Raw genomic sequence first — 16134 nt, 5'->3', positions numbered from 1 at the left:
CGAAAGGCACAGAGCGCTGAAGTGCTCTCCGACTGGGAGGCTAGAACCAGTCTGACTCAAGATTGGGACACAGACAGACTTTAACCTCACACCTTTAATGCATTGTCTGAGCTGAGATGGCATCTCTTGTTAGACAACCTGAAGTTATCTCGACAACGTAACTTTGAAAAGGTTCTGAGGTTCTTATATTAAAGAACGGAAACTAGTAAACCCATTATAAAAGATGAAAGGCTTAACCTAAATGTGTTTAATATATCATTTCAGCTGCATTAAACTGTAATCCTTTTGCTATAAATACTGCGTCTTATGGTCCTTCTTATCATCAGGTTGATCTACATCGGATACACTCCATCCATTCTTTATCCTTCAAAGAAAATCAGTCACCTTCATCAGACACTACCTTCCCTTAACAAATCCATGATGACTATATCGGATGATGACGTGGAGGAGCCTGTGGTGGACTGGGGAGGACAAAGTTCAAAATCACACAATACCAGGTTATCGTCCAAGTAGCTTTCGGAGCACTCCTAAAACTAGTGCTTCCAAGTAAAGCTGTTGGACTGTAATCTGGTGTTGTGTGATTTTTAACTTTATCCTGGATTAAACTTTCACTCACTGTGTGGTCACTTCTATCATCTCTCAGAGTTTTATCGAATCATTTTCTCATACTGGAAATATAAAAGCAGCTGGTGTCCACTCCTCCTATTTCTGACCTGCACCTAAAACAATAACATTACCGATTCGATATGAGAAATAACGTTGTTTGGATATTTGTGAACTGTCCACCCACATTTCACTTGATATTAGGCTGTAGTTCACAAAAAACAAAATGAGAGTAATGTTGAAATGAGTGAAATCCGGAAACATTTCTTTCGAAATAAGATGGAAAACCAAGGAATGCTGCCATGACTCGTGTTTCTTTGAACCGTGCTCGACTTGACTCCTTAATCCTCCTGGGGACATCCTCAACTTCAAAGTTGTGTCTGCACTCCAGAGGTCTGGCAGACTCAATGTGATGTGCAGACGGAGGTGTTTCATTCCCACTGAATGGATCGGCTCTTTTGGTTGTGGAGTGGTGTTAAAATGCACTGCTTGCGATGGCCGGGAATCGAACCCGGGTAAACTGCTTGGAAGGCAGCTATGCTCACCACTATACCACCATCGCTACAGCCAGAAGCGCTCTAGAAATCAGCTGATGTGCCATAATAGTTCTTGACTCGAAATTTCGTTGTTGTTTTGTTGGAAATTTTGCAGTGAAATATTAAAATTGAGAAGTCATCAAAGACCGAGTTTTACTGAGTGGATCGGTCTCCTGATGCCCCGCCTCACTTTTTAATACACACAAAGCAGCATTTCGGATTTCTCATCATCTGAAATCAATCAATAACAGAAATAGCACGAAAATCCCAGGGCAACCCTGGAACGATCACACAATTAAAACTTGTCAAGTTCTCAGAAAGGTTCACCGGACCGAAACGTGAACTCTGATTTCTCTTCATACAGCTTTACCACCGACTTCGGGTTTGGTTTCTGATTTACAGCGTAGACATAGTCATCGAGATAGAGATGTACAGCTCGGAAACAGACCCTTCGGTCCAACATACCCATGCCGACCAGATATTCCAACCCAATCTAGTCCCACCTGCCAGTACCCGGCCCATATCCTTCCAAACCCTTCCTATTCATATACCCATCCAAATGCCTGGAAAATGTTGCAATTGTACCAGCCTCCGCCACTTCCTCTGGCAGCTCATTCCACACACGTACCACCCTCTGGATGAAAGCGTTGACCCTTTGGTCGCTTTTATATCTTTCGCCTCTCACACTAAACCTATGCTCTCTAGTTCTGGACTCCCCGACCCCAGGGAAAAGACTTTGTCTATTTATCCTATCCATGCCCCACATAATTCTGCAGTTCTTTCAGTTTCTAAAACTTCTCAAGAGTTTTCTTAGAAAACAAAAACGGCAAAAACAGAGGAACCATTAGACTGAGGCCACGCTGCAGTAATTGTGGAGAGGAGGGAATTCCGGGTAACAGTTCGGGAAGCAGAACCCTCTCGAGGAATATGTATTAATTTGAAGTTCGATCCCGTTGATAGATTTGCAGGTTTCTCTTTTACTTTGTAGAAGAGGGGGAGGTGTCAGTCAGCAGTAAGGGGTTTTCACAGGAGGGCATGATTTGGAGATGCCAGTGTTGGACTGGGGTATAGAAAGTTAAAAATCACACAACACCAGGTTATAGACCAACAGGTTTAATTGGAAGCACTAGCTTTCGGAGCGCTGCTCCTTCATCAGGTGGTTGTCCGAAATCTAGAGCTTCCAATTAAATCTGTTGGACTATAACCTGGTGTCGTGTGATGTTTAACTTCACAGCAAGGGGTAGTCATGGGCAGCTGTTTCGTGAAGGTCGCTTCCACTGATGTGGGAAGGCAGTGCACGCAAAACCCTCCCTGCCCTAGATAGGTAACCTGAACCAAGATGGGCTTTCCAAGGTCAGGGGGTGCAGAGTGCTGAGGCCGCTGTCATCATTTAGTTCCCATGGGTCCCAAGTCCTTGGGATGCCGTGGCGCCTTAATGATGAATGGGATTGTGTGCAACCGAGACAGGGTCGTGGCAGAACAGTGTCGAGAGTGTGTTGCTGGAAACGCACAGCAGGGAAATCGATGTTTCGGGCTCCAGCATCTACAGACCTCCCTGTCTCCGAGCAGAACAGTGTTATCCGCTCAGGTTTAAGCAGAACGTCCGCAGCTACTCCTGCGGTTCCAACGAAACACAAAGCGCTATCCGGGAAGGCAAACGTAGGGGGTGGGGTCAGCAAGCACAGCGTAGGGTGATCCCGGTTCGTGAGGGGAAAAAGAAAACGTAGTGCGGTGAAATTGACATAGGAAGTGAAATTGACAAAGGACGTGAAATTGACATTGTCAGAGCAAACCTGCGCAGGAAGGAGGTAGAGCGTCATGGAGGGGCGGTGGGCAAGATGGAAAGGACGGGGTCAAGGGAGGGCACAGACGGCTGTGTAAGGGCATGAGCAAGTGTTACCCTTCATGGTGTCGTGGGGGGATGAAGGTCGGGTCTGCAGGCAATGATAGTCTCCAGCTGAGAATCGTGAGAACCCGGAATCAGTGTGTGTGGGGGGGGCGGGGGGGACTGTGTGTGTGTGTGTGTGTGTGTATATGTGTGTGTGTGTGTGTGTGTGTCTGCGTGTGTGGGTGCATGCGTGTGTGTGTGTGGCTGCATGTGTGTGTGTGTGGGTGCATGTGTGGGTGTGTGTGGCTGTGTGTGTGTGTGTCTGTGTGTGTGTGTATGCATGTAGGGATATGCGGGTGTGTGAGAGTGTGTGTAGGTGCATGTGTGTGAGTGTACTGGGGTATCAATTTGTGAGAATGTGCGTGAGTGGCTGTGAATGTGGAAGTGTTTGAGTGAGTTTATGAGAGAGAGCTTGTGTTTGAGAGAGGGTATGCATGTGTGTGTGGGTCGGTAGGAGTGTGCTTTTGTGTGTGTGCGTGTACTTGTGTAGTGTCCGTGAAATAGTATACAGTGCAGTGTTTTCACGTGTCGTGTGACATGAACCAAAGTGCCCAGTTAAAGTCATCCCCATGGGTACCGAACTTGACTATCAGCCTCTGCTTGGCCACTTTGCATTGTTGGCTGTCCCATAGTCTGCCTTGGAGGATTGTCACCCAGGGGTCCGAGACCGAAAGGCACAGAGCGCTGAAGTGCTCTCCGACTGGGAGGCTAGAACCAGTCTGACTCAAGATTGGGACACAGACAGACTTTAACCTCACACCTTTAATGCATTGTCTGAGCTGAGATGGCATCTCTTGTTAGACAACCTGAAGTTATCTCGACAACGTAACTTTGAAAAGGTTCTGAGGTTCTTATATTAAAGAACGGAAACTAGTAAACCCATTATAAAAGATGAAAGGCTTAACCTAAATGTGTTTAATATATCATTTCAGCTGCATTAAACTGTAATCCTTTTGCTATAAATACTGCGTCTTATGGTCCTTCTTATCATCAGGTTGATCTACATCGGATACACTCCATCCATTCTTTATCCTTCAAAGAAAATCAGTCACCTTCATCAGACACTACCTTCCCTTAACAAATCCATGATGACTATATCGGATGATGACGTGGAGGAGCCTGTGGTGGACTGGGAGGACAAAGTTCAAAATCACACAATACCAGGTTATCGTCCAAGTAGCTTTCGGAGCACTCCTAAAACTAGTGCTTCCAAGTAAAGCTGTTGGACTGTAATCTGGTGTTGTGTGATTTTTAACTTTATCCTGGATTAAACTTTCACTCACTGTGTGGTCACTTCTATCATCTCTCAGAGTTTTATCGAATCATTTTCTCATACTGGAAATATAAAAGCAGCTGGTGTCCACTCCTCCTATTTCTGACCTGCACCTAAAACAATAACATTACCGATTCGATATGAGAAATAACGTTGTTTGGATATTTGTGAACTGTCCACCCACATTTCACTTGATATTAGGCTGTAGTTCACAAAAAACAAAATGAGAGTAATGTTGAAATGAGTGAAATCCGGAAACATTTCTTTCGAAATAAGATGGAAAACCAAGGAATTCTGCCATGACTCGTGTTTCTTTGAACCGTGTTCGACTTGACTCCTTAATCCTCCTGGGGACATCCTCAACTTCAAAGTTGTGTCTGCACTCCAGAGGTCTGGCAGACTCAATGTGATGTGCAGACGGAGGTGTTTCATTCCCACTGAATCGATCGGCTCTTTTGGTTGTGGAGTGGTGTTAAAATGCACTGCTTGCGATGGCCGGGAATCGAACCCGGGTCAACTGCTGGGAAGGCAGCTATGCTCACCACTATACCACCATCGCTACAGGCTAAAGCGCTCTAGAAATCAGCTGATGTGCCATAATAGTTCTTGACTCGAAATTTCGTTGTTGTTTTGTTGGAAATTTTGCAGTGAAATATTAGAATTGAGAAGTCATCAAAGACCGAGTTTTACTGAGTGGATCGGTCTCCTGATGCCCCGCCTCACTTTTTAATACACACAAAGCAGCATTTCGGATTTCTCATCATCTGAAATCAATCAATAACAGAAATAGCACGAAAATCCCAGGGCAACCCTGGAACGATCACACAATTAAAACTTGTCAAGTTCTCAGAAAGGTTCACCGGACCGAAACGTGAACTCTGATTTCTCTTCATACAGCTTTACCACCGACCTCGGGTTTGGTTTCTGATTTACAGCGTAGACATAGTCATCGAGATAGAGATGTGCAGCTCGGAAACAGACCCTTCGGTCCAACCTGCCCATGCCGACCAGATATCCCAACCCAATCTAGTCCCACCTTCCAGCACCCGGCCCATATCCTTCCAAACCCTTCCTATTCATATACCCATCCAAATGCCTGGAAAATGTTGCAATTGTACCAGCCTCCGCCACTTCCTCTGGCAGCTCATTCCACACACGTACCACCCTCTGGATGAAAGCGTTGACCCTTTGGTCGCTTTTATATCTTTCGCCTCTCACACTAAACCTATGCCCTCTAGTTCTGGACTCCCCGACCCCAGGGAAAAGACTTTGTCTATTTATCCTATCCATGCCCCACATAATTCTGCAGTTCTTTCAGTTTCTAAAACTTCTCAAGAGTTTTCTTAGAAAACAAAAACGGCAAAAACAGAGGAACCATTAGACTGAGGCCACGCTGCAGTAATTGTGGAGAGGAGGGAATTCCGGGTAACAGTTCGGGAAGCAGAACCCTCTCGAGGAATATGTATTAATTTGAAGTTCGATCCCGTTGATAGATTTGCAGGTTTCTCTTTTACTTTGTAGAAGAGGGGGAGGTGTCAGTCAGCAGTAAGGGGTTTTCACAGGAGGGCATGATTTGGAGATGCCAGTGTTGGACTGGGGTATAGAAAGTTAAAAATCACACAACACCAGGTTATAGACCAACAGGTTTAATTGGAAGCACTAGCTTTCGGAGCGCTGCTCCTTCATCAGGTGGTTGTCCGAAATCTAGAGCTTCCAATTAAATCTGTTGGACTATAACCTGGTGTCGTGTGATGTTTAACTTCACAGCAAGGGGTAGTCATGGGCAGCTGTTTCGTGAAGGTCGCTTCCACTGATGTGGGAAGGCAGTGCACGCAAAACCCTCCCTGCCCTAGATAGGTAACCTGAACCAAGATGGGCTTTCCAAGGTCAGGGGGTGCAGAGTGCTGAGGCCGCTGTCATCATTTAGTTCCCATGGGTCCCAAGTCCTTGGGATGCCGTGGCGCCTTAATGATGAATGGGATTGTGTGCAACCGAGACAGGGTCGTGGCAGAACAGTGTCGAGAGTGTGTTGCTGGAAACGCACAGCAGGGAAATCGATGTTTCGGGCTCCAGCATCTACAGACCTCCCTGTCTCCGAGCAGAACAGTGTTATCCGCTCAGGTTTAAGCAGAACGTCCGCAGCTACTCCTGCGGTTCCAACGAAACACAAAGCGCTATCCGGGAAGGCAAACGTAGGGGGTGGGGTCAGCAAGCACAGCGTAGGGTGATCCCGGTTCGTGAGGGGAAAAAGAAAACGTAGTGCGGTGAAATTGACATAGGAAGTGAAATTGACAAAGGACGTGAAATTGACATTGTCAGAGCAAACCTGCGCAGGAAGGAGGTAGAGCGTCATGGAGGGGCGGTGGGCAAGATGGAAAGGACGGGGTCAAGGGAGGGCACAGACGGCTGTGTAAGGGCATGAGCAAGTGTTACCCTTCATGGTGTCGTGGGGGGATGAAGGTCGGGTCTGCAGGCAATGATAGTCTCCAGCTGAGAATCGTGAGAACCCGGAATCAGTGTGTGTGGGGGGGGCGGGGGGGACTGTGTGTGTGTGTGTGTGTGTGTATATGTGTGTGTGTGTGTGTGTGTGTCTGCGTGTGTGGGTGCATGCGTGTGTGTGTGTGGCTGCATGTGTGTGTGTGTGGGTGCATGTGTGGGTGTGTGTGGCTGTGTGTGTGTGTGTCTGTGTGTGTGTGTATGCATGTAGGGATATGCGGGTGTGTGAGAGTGTGTGTAGGTGCATGTGTGTGAGTGTACTGGGGTATCAATTTGTGAGAATGTGCGTGAGTGGCTGTGAATGTGGAAGTGTTTGAGTGAGTTTATGAGAGAGAGCTTGTGTTTGAGAGAGGGTATGCATGTGTGTGTGGGTCGGTAGGAGTGTGCTTTTGTGTGTGTGCGTGTACTTGTGTAGTGTCCGTGAAATAGTATACAGTGCAGTGTTTTCACGTGTCGTGTGACATGAACCAAAGTGCCCAGTTAAAGTCATCCCCATGGGTACCGAACTTGACTATCAGCCTCTGCTTGGCCACTTTGCATTGTTGGCTGTCCCATAGTCTGCCTTGGAGGATTGTCACCCAGGGGTCCGAGACCGAAAGGCACAGAGCGCTGAAGTGCTCTCCGACTGGGAGGCTAGAACCAGTCTGACTCAAGATTGGGACACAGACAGACTTTAACCTCACACCTTTAATGCATTGTCTGAGCTGAGATGGCATCTCTTGTTAGACAACCTGAAGTTATCTCGACAACGTAACTTTGAAAAGGTTCTGAGGTTCTTATATTAAAGAACGGAAACTAGTAAACCCATTATAAAAGATGAAAGGCTTAACCTAAATGTGTTTAATATATCATTTCAGCTGCATTAAACTGTAATCCTTTTGCTATAAATACTGCGTCTTATGGTCCTTCTTATCATCAGGTTGATCTACATCGGATACACTCCATCCATTCTTTATCCTTCAAAGAAAATCAGTCACCTTCATCAGACACTACCTTCCCTTAACAAATCCATGATGACTATATCGGATGATGACGTGGAGGAGCCTGTGGTGGACTGGGAGGACAAAGTTCAAAATCACACAATACCAGGTTATCGTCCAAGTAGCTTTCGGAGCACTCCTAAAACTAGTGCTTCCAAGTAAAGCTGTTGGACTGTAATCTGGTGTTGTGTGATTTTTAACTTTATCCTGGATTAAACTTTCACTCACTGTGTGGTCACTTCTATCATCTCTCAGAGTTTTATCGAATCATTTTCTCATACTGGAAATATAAAAGCAGCTGGTGTCCACTCCTCCTATTTCTGACCTGCACCTAAAACAATAACATTACCGATTCGATATGAGAAATAACGTTGTTTGGATATTTGTGAACTGTCCACCCACATTTCACTTGATATTAGGCTGTAGTTCACAAAAAACAAAATGAGAGTAATGTTGAAATGAGTGAAATCCGGAAACATTTCTTTCGAAATAAGATGGAAAACCAAGGAATTCTGCCATGACTCGTGTTTCTTTGAACCGTGTTCGACTTGACTCCTTAATCCTCCTGGGGACATCCTCAACTTCAAAGTTGTGTCTGCACTCCAGAGGTCTGGCAGACTCAATGTGATGTGCAGACGGAGGTGTTTCATTCCCACTGAATCGATCGGCTCTTTTGGTTGTGGAGTGGTGTTAAAATGCACAGCTTGCGATGGCCGGGAATCGAACCCGGGTCAACTGCTGGGAAGGCAGCTATGCTCACCACTATACCACCATCGCTACAGGCTAAAGCGCTCTAGAAATCAGCTGATGTGCCATAATAGTTCTTGACTCGAAATTTCGTTGTTGTTTTGTTGGAAATTTTGCAGTGAAATATTAGAATTGAGAAGTCATCAAAGACCGAGTTTTACTGAGTGGATCGGTCTCCTGATGCCCCGCCTCACTTTTTAATACACACAAAGCAGCATTTCGGATTTCTCATCATCTGAAATCAATCAATAACAGAAATAGCACGAAAATCCCAGGGCAACCCTGGAACGATCACACAATTAAAACTTGTCAAGTTCTCAGAAAGGTTCACCGGACCGAAACGTGAACTCTGATTTCTCTTCATACAGCTTTACCACCGACCTCGGGTTTGGTTTCTGATTTACAGCGTAGACATAGTCATCGAGATAGAGATGTGCAGCTCGGAAACAGACCCTTCGGTCCAACCTGCCCATGCCGACCAGATATCCCAACCCAATCTAGTCCCACCTGCCAGCACCCGGCCCATATCCTTCCAAACCCTTCCTATTCATATACCCATCCAAATGCCTGGAAAATGTTGCAATTGTACCAGCCTCCGCCACTTCCTCTGGCAGCTCATTCCACACACGTACCACCCTCTGGATGAAAGCGTTGACCCTTTGGTCGCTTTTATATCTTTCGCCTCTCACACTAAACCTATGCCCTCTAGTTCTGGACTCCCCGACCCCAGGGAAAAGACTTTGTCTATTTATCCTATCCATGCCCCACATAATTCTGCAGTTCTTTCAGTTTCTAAAACTTCTCAAGAGTTTTCTTAGAAAACAAAAACGGCAAAAACAGAGGAACCATTAGACTGAGGCCACGCTGCAGTAATTGTGGAGAGGAGGGAATTCCGGGTAACAGTTCGGGAAGCAGAACCCTCTCGAGGAATATGTATTAATTTGAAGTTCGATCCCGTTGATAGATTTGCAGGTTTCTCTTTTACTTTGTAGAAGAGGGGGAGGTGTCAGTCAGCAGTAAGGGGTTTTCACAGGAGGGCATGATTTGGAGATGCCAGTGTTGGACTGGGGTATAGAAAGTTAAAAATCACACAACACCAGGTTATAGACCAACAGGTTTAATTGGAAGCACTAGCTTTCGGAGCGCTGCTCCTTCATCAGGTGGTTGTCCGAAATCTAGAGCTTCCAATTAAATCTGTTGGACTATAACCTGGTGTCGTGTGATGTTTAACTTCACAGCAAGGGGTAGTCATGGGCAGCTGTTTCGTGAAGGTCGCTTCCACTGATGTGGGAAGGCAGTGCACGCAAAACCCTCCCTGCCCTAGATAGGTAACCTGAACCAAGATGGGCTTTCCAAGGTCAGGGGGTGCAGAGTGCTGAGGCCGCTGTCATCATTTAGTTCCCATGGGTCCCAAGTCCTTGGGATGCCGTGGCGCCTTAATGATGAATGGGATTGTGTGCAACCGAGACAGGGTCGTGGCAGAACAGTGTCGAGAGTGTGTTGCTGGAAACGCACAGCAGGGAAATCGATGTTTCGGGCTCCAGCATCTACAGACCTCCCTGTCTCCGAGCAGAACAGTGTTATCCGCTCAGGTTTAAGCAGAACGTCCGCAGCTACTCCTGCGGTTCCAACGAAACACAAAGCGCTATCCGGGAAGGCAAACGTAGGGGGTGGGGTCAGCAAGCACAGCGTAGGGTGATCCCGGTTCGTGAGGGGAAAAAGAAAACGTAGTGCGGTGAAATTGACATAGGAAGTGAAATTGACAAAGGACGTGAAATTGACATTGTCAGAGCAAACCTGCGCAGGAAGGAGGTAGAGCGTCATGGAGGGGCGGTGGGCAAGATGGAAAGGACGGGGTCAAGGGAGGGCACAGACGGCTGTGTAAGGGCATGAGCAAGTGTTACCCTTCATGGTGTCGTGGGGGGATGAAGGTCGGGTCTGCAGGCAATGATAGTCTCCAGCTGAGAGTCGTGAGAACCCGGAATCAGTGTGTGTGGGGGGGGCGGGGGGGACTGTGTGTGTGTGTGTGTGTGTGTATATGTGTGTGTGTGTGTGTGTGTGTCTGCGTGTGTGGGTGCATGCGTGTGTGTGTGTGGCTGCATGTGTGTGTGTGTGGGTGCATGTGTGGGTGTGTGTGGCTGTGTGTGTGTGTGTCTGTGTGTGTGTGTATGCATGTAGGGATATGCGGGTGTGTGAGAGTGTGTGTAGGTGCATGTGTGTGAGTGTACTGGGGTATCAATTTGTGAGAATGTGCGTGAGTGGCTGTGAATGTGGAAGTGTTTGAGTGAGTTTATGAGAGAGAGCTTGTGTTTGAGAGAGGGTATGCATGTGTGTGTGGGTCGGTAGGAGTGTGCTTTTGTGTGTGTGCGTGTACTTGTGTAGTGTCCGTGAAATAGTATACAGTGCAGTGTTTTCACGTGTCGTGTGACATGAACCAAAGTGCCCAGTTAAAGTCATCCCCATGGGTACCGAACTTGACTATCAGCCTCTGCTTGGCCACTTTGCATTGTTGGCTGTCCCATAGTCTGCCTTGGAGGATTGTCACCCAGGGGTCCGAGACCGAAAGGCACAGAGCGCTGAAGTGCTCTCCGACTGGGAGGCTAGAACCAGTCTGACTCAAGATTGGGACACAGACAGACTTTAACCTCACACCTTTAATGCATTGTCTGAGCTGAGATGGCATCTCTTGTTAGACAACCTGAAGTTATCTCGACAACGTAACTTTGAAAAGGTTCTGAGGTTCTTATATTAAAGAACGGAAACTAGTAAACCCATTATAAAAGATGAAAGGCTTAACCTAAATGTGTTTAATATATCATTTCAGCTGCATTAAACTGTAATCCTTTTGCTATAAATACTGCGTCTTATGGTCCTTCTTATCATCAGGTTGATCTACATCGGATACACTCCATCCATTCTTTATCCTTCAAAGAAAATCAGTCACCTTCATCAGACACTACCTTCCCTTAACAAATCCATGATGACTATATCGGATGATGACGTGGAGGAGCCTGTGGTGGACTGGGAGGACAAAGTTCAAAATCACACAATACCAGGTTATCGTCCAAGTAGCTTTCGGAGCACTCCTAAAACTAGTGCTTCCAAGTAAAGCTGTTGGACTGTAATCTGGTGTTGTGTGATTTTTAACTTTATCCTGGATTAAACTTTCACTCACTGTGTGGTCACTTCTATCATCTCTCAGAGTTTTATCGAATCATTTTCTCATACTGGAAATATAAAAGCAGCTGGTGTCCACTCCTCCTATTTCTGACCTGCACCTAAAACAATAACATTACCGATTCGATATGAGAAATAACGTTGTTTGGATATTTGTGAACTGTCCACCCACATTTCACTTGATATTAGGCTGTAGTTCACAAAAAACAAAATGAGAGTAATGTTGAAATGAGTGAAATCCGGAAACATTTCTTTCGAAATAAGATGGAAAACCAAGGAATTCTGCCATGACTCGTGTTTCTTTGAACCGTGTTCGACTTGACTCCTTAATCCTCCTGGGGACATCCTCAACTTCAAAGTTGTGTCTGCACTCCAGAGGTCTGGCAGACTCAATGTGATGTGCAGACGGAGGTGTTTCATTCCCACTGAATCGAGCGGCTCTTTTGGTTGTGGAGTGGTGTTAAAATGCACTGCTTGCGATGGCCGGGAATCGAACCCGGGTCAACTGCTTGGAAGGCAGCTATGCTCACCACTATACCACCATCGCTACAGGCTGAAGCGCTCTAGAAATCAGCTGATGTGCCATAATAGTTCTTGACTCGAAATTTCGTTGTTGTTTTGTTGGAAATTTTGCAGTGAAATATTAGAATTGAGAAGTCATCAAAGACCGAGTTTTACTGAGTGGATCGGTCTCCTGATGCCCCGCCTCACTTTTTAATACACACAAAGCAGCATTTCGGATTTCTCATCATCTGAAATCAATCAATAACAGAAATAGCACGAAAATCCCAGGGCAACCCTGGAACGATCACACAATTAAAACTTGTCAAGTTCTCAGAAAGGTTCACCGGACCGAAACGTGAACTCTGATTTCTCTTCATACAGCTTTACCACCGACTTCGGGTTTGGTTTCTGATTTACAGCGTAGACATAGTCATCGAGATAGAGATGTGCAGCTCGGAAACAGACCCTTCGGTCCAACCTGCCCATGCCGACCAGATATCCCAACCCAATCTAGTCCCACCTGCCAGCACCCGGCCCATATCCTTCCAAACCCTTCCTATTCATATACCCATCCAAATGCCTGGAAAATGTTGCAATTGTACCAGCCTCCGCCACTTCCTCTGGCAGCTCATTCCACACACGTACCACCCTCTGGATGAAAGCGTTGACCCTTTGGTCGCTTTTATATCTTTCGCCTCTCACACTAAACCTATGCCCTCTAGTTCTGGACTCCCCGACCCCAGGGAAAAGACTTTGTCTATTTATCCTATCCATGCCCCACGTAATTCTGCAGTTCTTTCAGTTTCTAAAACTTCTCAAGAGTTTTCTTAGAAAACAAAAACGGCAAAAACAGAGGAACCATTAGACTGAGGCCACGCTGCAGTAATTGTGGAGAGGAGGGAATTCCGGGTAACAGTTCGGGAAGCAGAACCCTCTCGAGGAATATGTATTAATTTGAAGTTCGATCCCGTTGATAGATTTGCAGGTTTCTCTTTTACTTTGTAGAAGAGGGGGAGGTGTCAGTCAGCAGTAAGGGGTTTTCACAGGAGGGCATGATTTGGAGATGCCAGTGTTGGACTGGGGTATAGAAAGTTAAAAATCACACAACACCAGGTTATAGGCCAACAGGTTTAATTGGAAGCACTAGCTTTCCGAGCGCTGCTCCTTCATCAGGTGGTTGTCCGAAATCTAGAGCTTCCAATTAAATCTGTTGGACTATAACCTGGTGTTGTGTGATGTTTAACTTCACAGCAAGGGGTAGTCATGGGCAGCTGTTTAGTGAAGGTCGCTTCCACTGATGTGGGAAGGCAGTGCACGCAAAACCCTCCCTGCCCTAGATAGGTAACCTGAACCAAGATGGGCTTTCCAAGGTCAGGGGGTGCAGAGTGCTGAGGCCGCTGTCATCATTTAGTTCCCATGGGTCCCAAGTCCTTGGGATGCCGTGGCGCCTTAATGATGAATGGGATTGTGTGCAACCGAGACAGGGTCGTGGCAGAACAGTGTCGAGAGTGTGTTGCTGGAAACGCACAGCAGGGAAATCGATGTTTCGGGCTCCAGCATCTACAGACCTCCCTGTCTCCGAGCAGAACAGTGTTATCCGCTCAGGTTTAAGCAGAACGTCCGCAGCTACTCCTGCGGTTCCAACGAAACACAAAGCGCTATCCGGGAAGGCAAACGTAGGGGGTGGGGTCAGCAAGCACAGCGTAGGGTGATCCCGGTTCGTGAGGGGAAAAAGAAAACGTAGTGCGGTGAAATTGACATAGGAAGTGAAATTGACAAAGGACGTGAAATTGACATTGTCAGAGCAAACCTGCGCAGGAAGGAGGTAGAGCGTCATGGAGGGGCGGTGGGCAAGATGGAAAGGACGGGGTCAAGGGAGGGCACAGACGGCTGTGTAAGGGCATGAGCAAGTGTTACCCTTCATGGTGTCGTGGGGGGATGAAGGTCGGGTCTGCAGGCAATGATAGTCTCCAGCTGAGAGTCGTGAGAACCCGGAATCAGTGTGTGTGGGGGGGGCGGGGGGGACAGTGTGTGTGTGTGTGTGTGTATATATGTGTGTGTGTGTGTGTGTGTGTCTGCGTGTGTGGGTGCATGCGTGTGTGTGTGGCTGCATGTGTGTGTGTGTGGGTGCATGTGTGGGTGTGTGTGGCTGTGTGTGTGTGTCTGTGTGTGTGTGTATGCATGTAGGGATATGCGGGTGTGTGAGAGTGTGTGTAGGTGCATGTGTGTGAGTGTACTGGGGTATCAATTTGTGAGAATGTGCGTGAGTGGCTGTGAATGTGGAAGTGTTTGAGTGAGTTTATGAGAGAGAGCTTGTGTTTGAGAGAGGGTATGCATGTGTGTGTGGGTCGGTAGGAGTGTGCTTTTGTGTGTGTGCGTGTACTTGTGTAGTGTCCGTGAAATAGTATACAGTGCAGTGTTGTCACGTGTCGTGTGACATGAACCAAAGTGCCCAGTTAAAGTCATCCCCATGGGTACCGAACTTGACTATCAGCCTCTGCTTGGCCACTTTGCATTGTTGGCTGTCCCATAGTCTGCCTTGGAGGATTGTCACCCAGGGGTCCGAGACCGAAAGGCACAGAGCGCTGAAGTGCTCTCCGACTGGGAGGCTAGAACCAGTCTGACTCAAGATTGGGACACAGACAGACTTTAACCTCACACCTTTCATGCATTGTCTGAGCTGAGATGGCATCTCTTGTTAGACAACCTGAAGTTATCTCGACAACGTAACTTTGAAAAGGTTCTGAGGTTCTTATATTAAAGAACAGAAACTAGTAAACCCATTATAAAAGATGAAAGGCTTAACCTAAATGTGTTTATATATCATTTCAGCTGCATTAAACTGTAATCCTTTTGCTATAAATACTGCGTCTTATGGTCCTTCTTATCATCAGGTGGATCTACATCGGATACACTCCATCCATTCTTTATCCTTCAAAGAAAATCAGTCACCTTCATCAGACACTACCTTCCCTTAACAAATCCATGATGACTATATCGGATGATGACGTGGAGGAGCCTGTGGTGGACTGGGGAGGACAAAGTTCAAAATCACACAATACCAGGTTATCGTCCAAGTAGCTTTCGGAGCACTCCTAAAACTAGTGCTTCCAAGTAAAGCTGTTGGACTGTAATCTGGTGTTGTGTGATTTTTAACTTTATCCTGGATTAAACTTTCACTCACTGTGTGGTCACTTCTATCATCTCTCAGAGTTTTATCGAATCATTTTCTCATACTGGAAATATAAAAGCAGCTGGTGTCCACTCCTCCTATTTCTGACCTGCACCTAAAACAATAACATTACCGATTCGATATGAGAAATAACGTTGTTTGGATATTTGTGAACTGTCCACCCACATTTCACTTGATATTAGGCTGTAGTTCACAAAAAACAAAATGAGAGTAATGTTGAAATGAGTGAAATCCGGAAACATTTCTTTCGAAATAAGATGGAAAACCAAGGAATTCTGCCATGACTCGTGTTTCTTTGAACCGTGTTCGACTTGACTCCTTAATCCTCCTGGGGACATCCTCAACTTCAAAGTTGTGTCTGCACTCCAGAGGTCTGGCAGAATCAATGTGATGTTCAGACGGAGGTCTTTCATTCCCACTGAATCGATCGGCTCTTTTGGTTGTGGAGTGGTGTTAAAATGCACTGCTTGCGATGGCCGGGAATCGAACCCGGGTCAACTGCTTGGAAGGCAGCTATGCTCACCACTATACCACCATCGCTACAGGCTGAAGCGCTCTAGAAATCAGCTGATGTGCCATAATAGTTCTTGACTCGAAATTTCGTTGTTGTTTTGTTGGAAATTTTGCAGTGAAATATTAGAATTGAGAAGTCATCAAAGACCGAGTTTTACTGAGTGGATCGGTCTCCTGATGCCCCGCCTCACTTTTTAATACACACAAAGCAGCATTTCGGATTT

General features: G+C 46.4%; 5 non-coding genes across 5 annotated transcripts; all 5 read right to left on the bottom strand.

Annotated features, from left to right (window-relative positions):
* Positions 1-1093: 1093 nt before the first annotated feature.
* trnag-ucc (transfer RNA glycine (anticodon UCC)) lies at positions 1094-1165 on the bottom strand. Its single transcript has one exon. It is a non-coding gene; the product is annotated as a tRNA-Gly (tRNA).
* A 3622-nt stretch (positions 1166-4787) lies between these two features.
* trnag-ucc (transfer RNA glycine (anticodon UCC)) lies at positions 4788-4859 on the bottom strand. Its single transcript has one exon. It is a non-coding gene; the product is annotated as a tRNA-Gly (tRNA).
* Positions 4860-8481: 3622 nt separating this feature from the next.
* Positions 8482-8553, bottom strand: trnag-ucc (transfer RNA glycine (anticodon UCC)). The gene has a single exon. It is a non-coding gene; the product is annotated as a tRNA-Gly (tRNA).
* A 3622-nt stretch (positions 8554-12175) lies between these two features.
* trnag-ucc (transfer RNA glycine (anticodon UCC)) lies at positions 12176-12247 on the bottom strand. Its single transcript has one exon. It is a non-coding gene; the product is annotated as a tRNA-Gly (tRNA).
* Positions 12248-15865: 3618 nt separating this feature from the next.
* On the bottom strand, positions 15866-15937 carry trnag-ucc (transfer RNA glycine (anticodon UCC)). The gene has a single exon. It is a non-coding gene; the product is annotated as a tRNA-Gly (tRNA).
* Positions 15938-16134: the final 197 nt, after the last annotated feature.

Source organism: Chiloscyllium punctatum, chromosome 15 (genome assembly GCF_047496795.1).
Source record: "Chiloscyllium punctatum isolate Juve2018m chromosome 15, sChiPun1.3, whole genome shotgun sequence".
NCBI classification, from domain to species: Eukaryota; Metazoa; Chordata; class Chondrichthyes; order Orectolobiformes; family Hemiscylliidae; genus Chiloscyllium; species Chiloscyllium punctatum.
The sequence above is the reverse complement of the archived record's forward strand: the minus strand, read 5'-3'. Positions and strand labels throughout refer to the sequence as shown.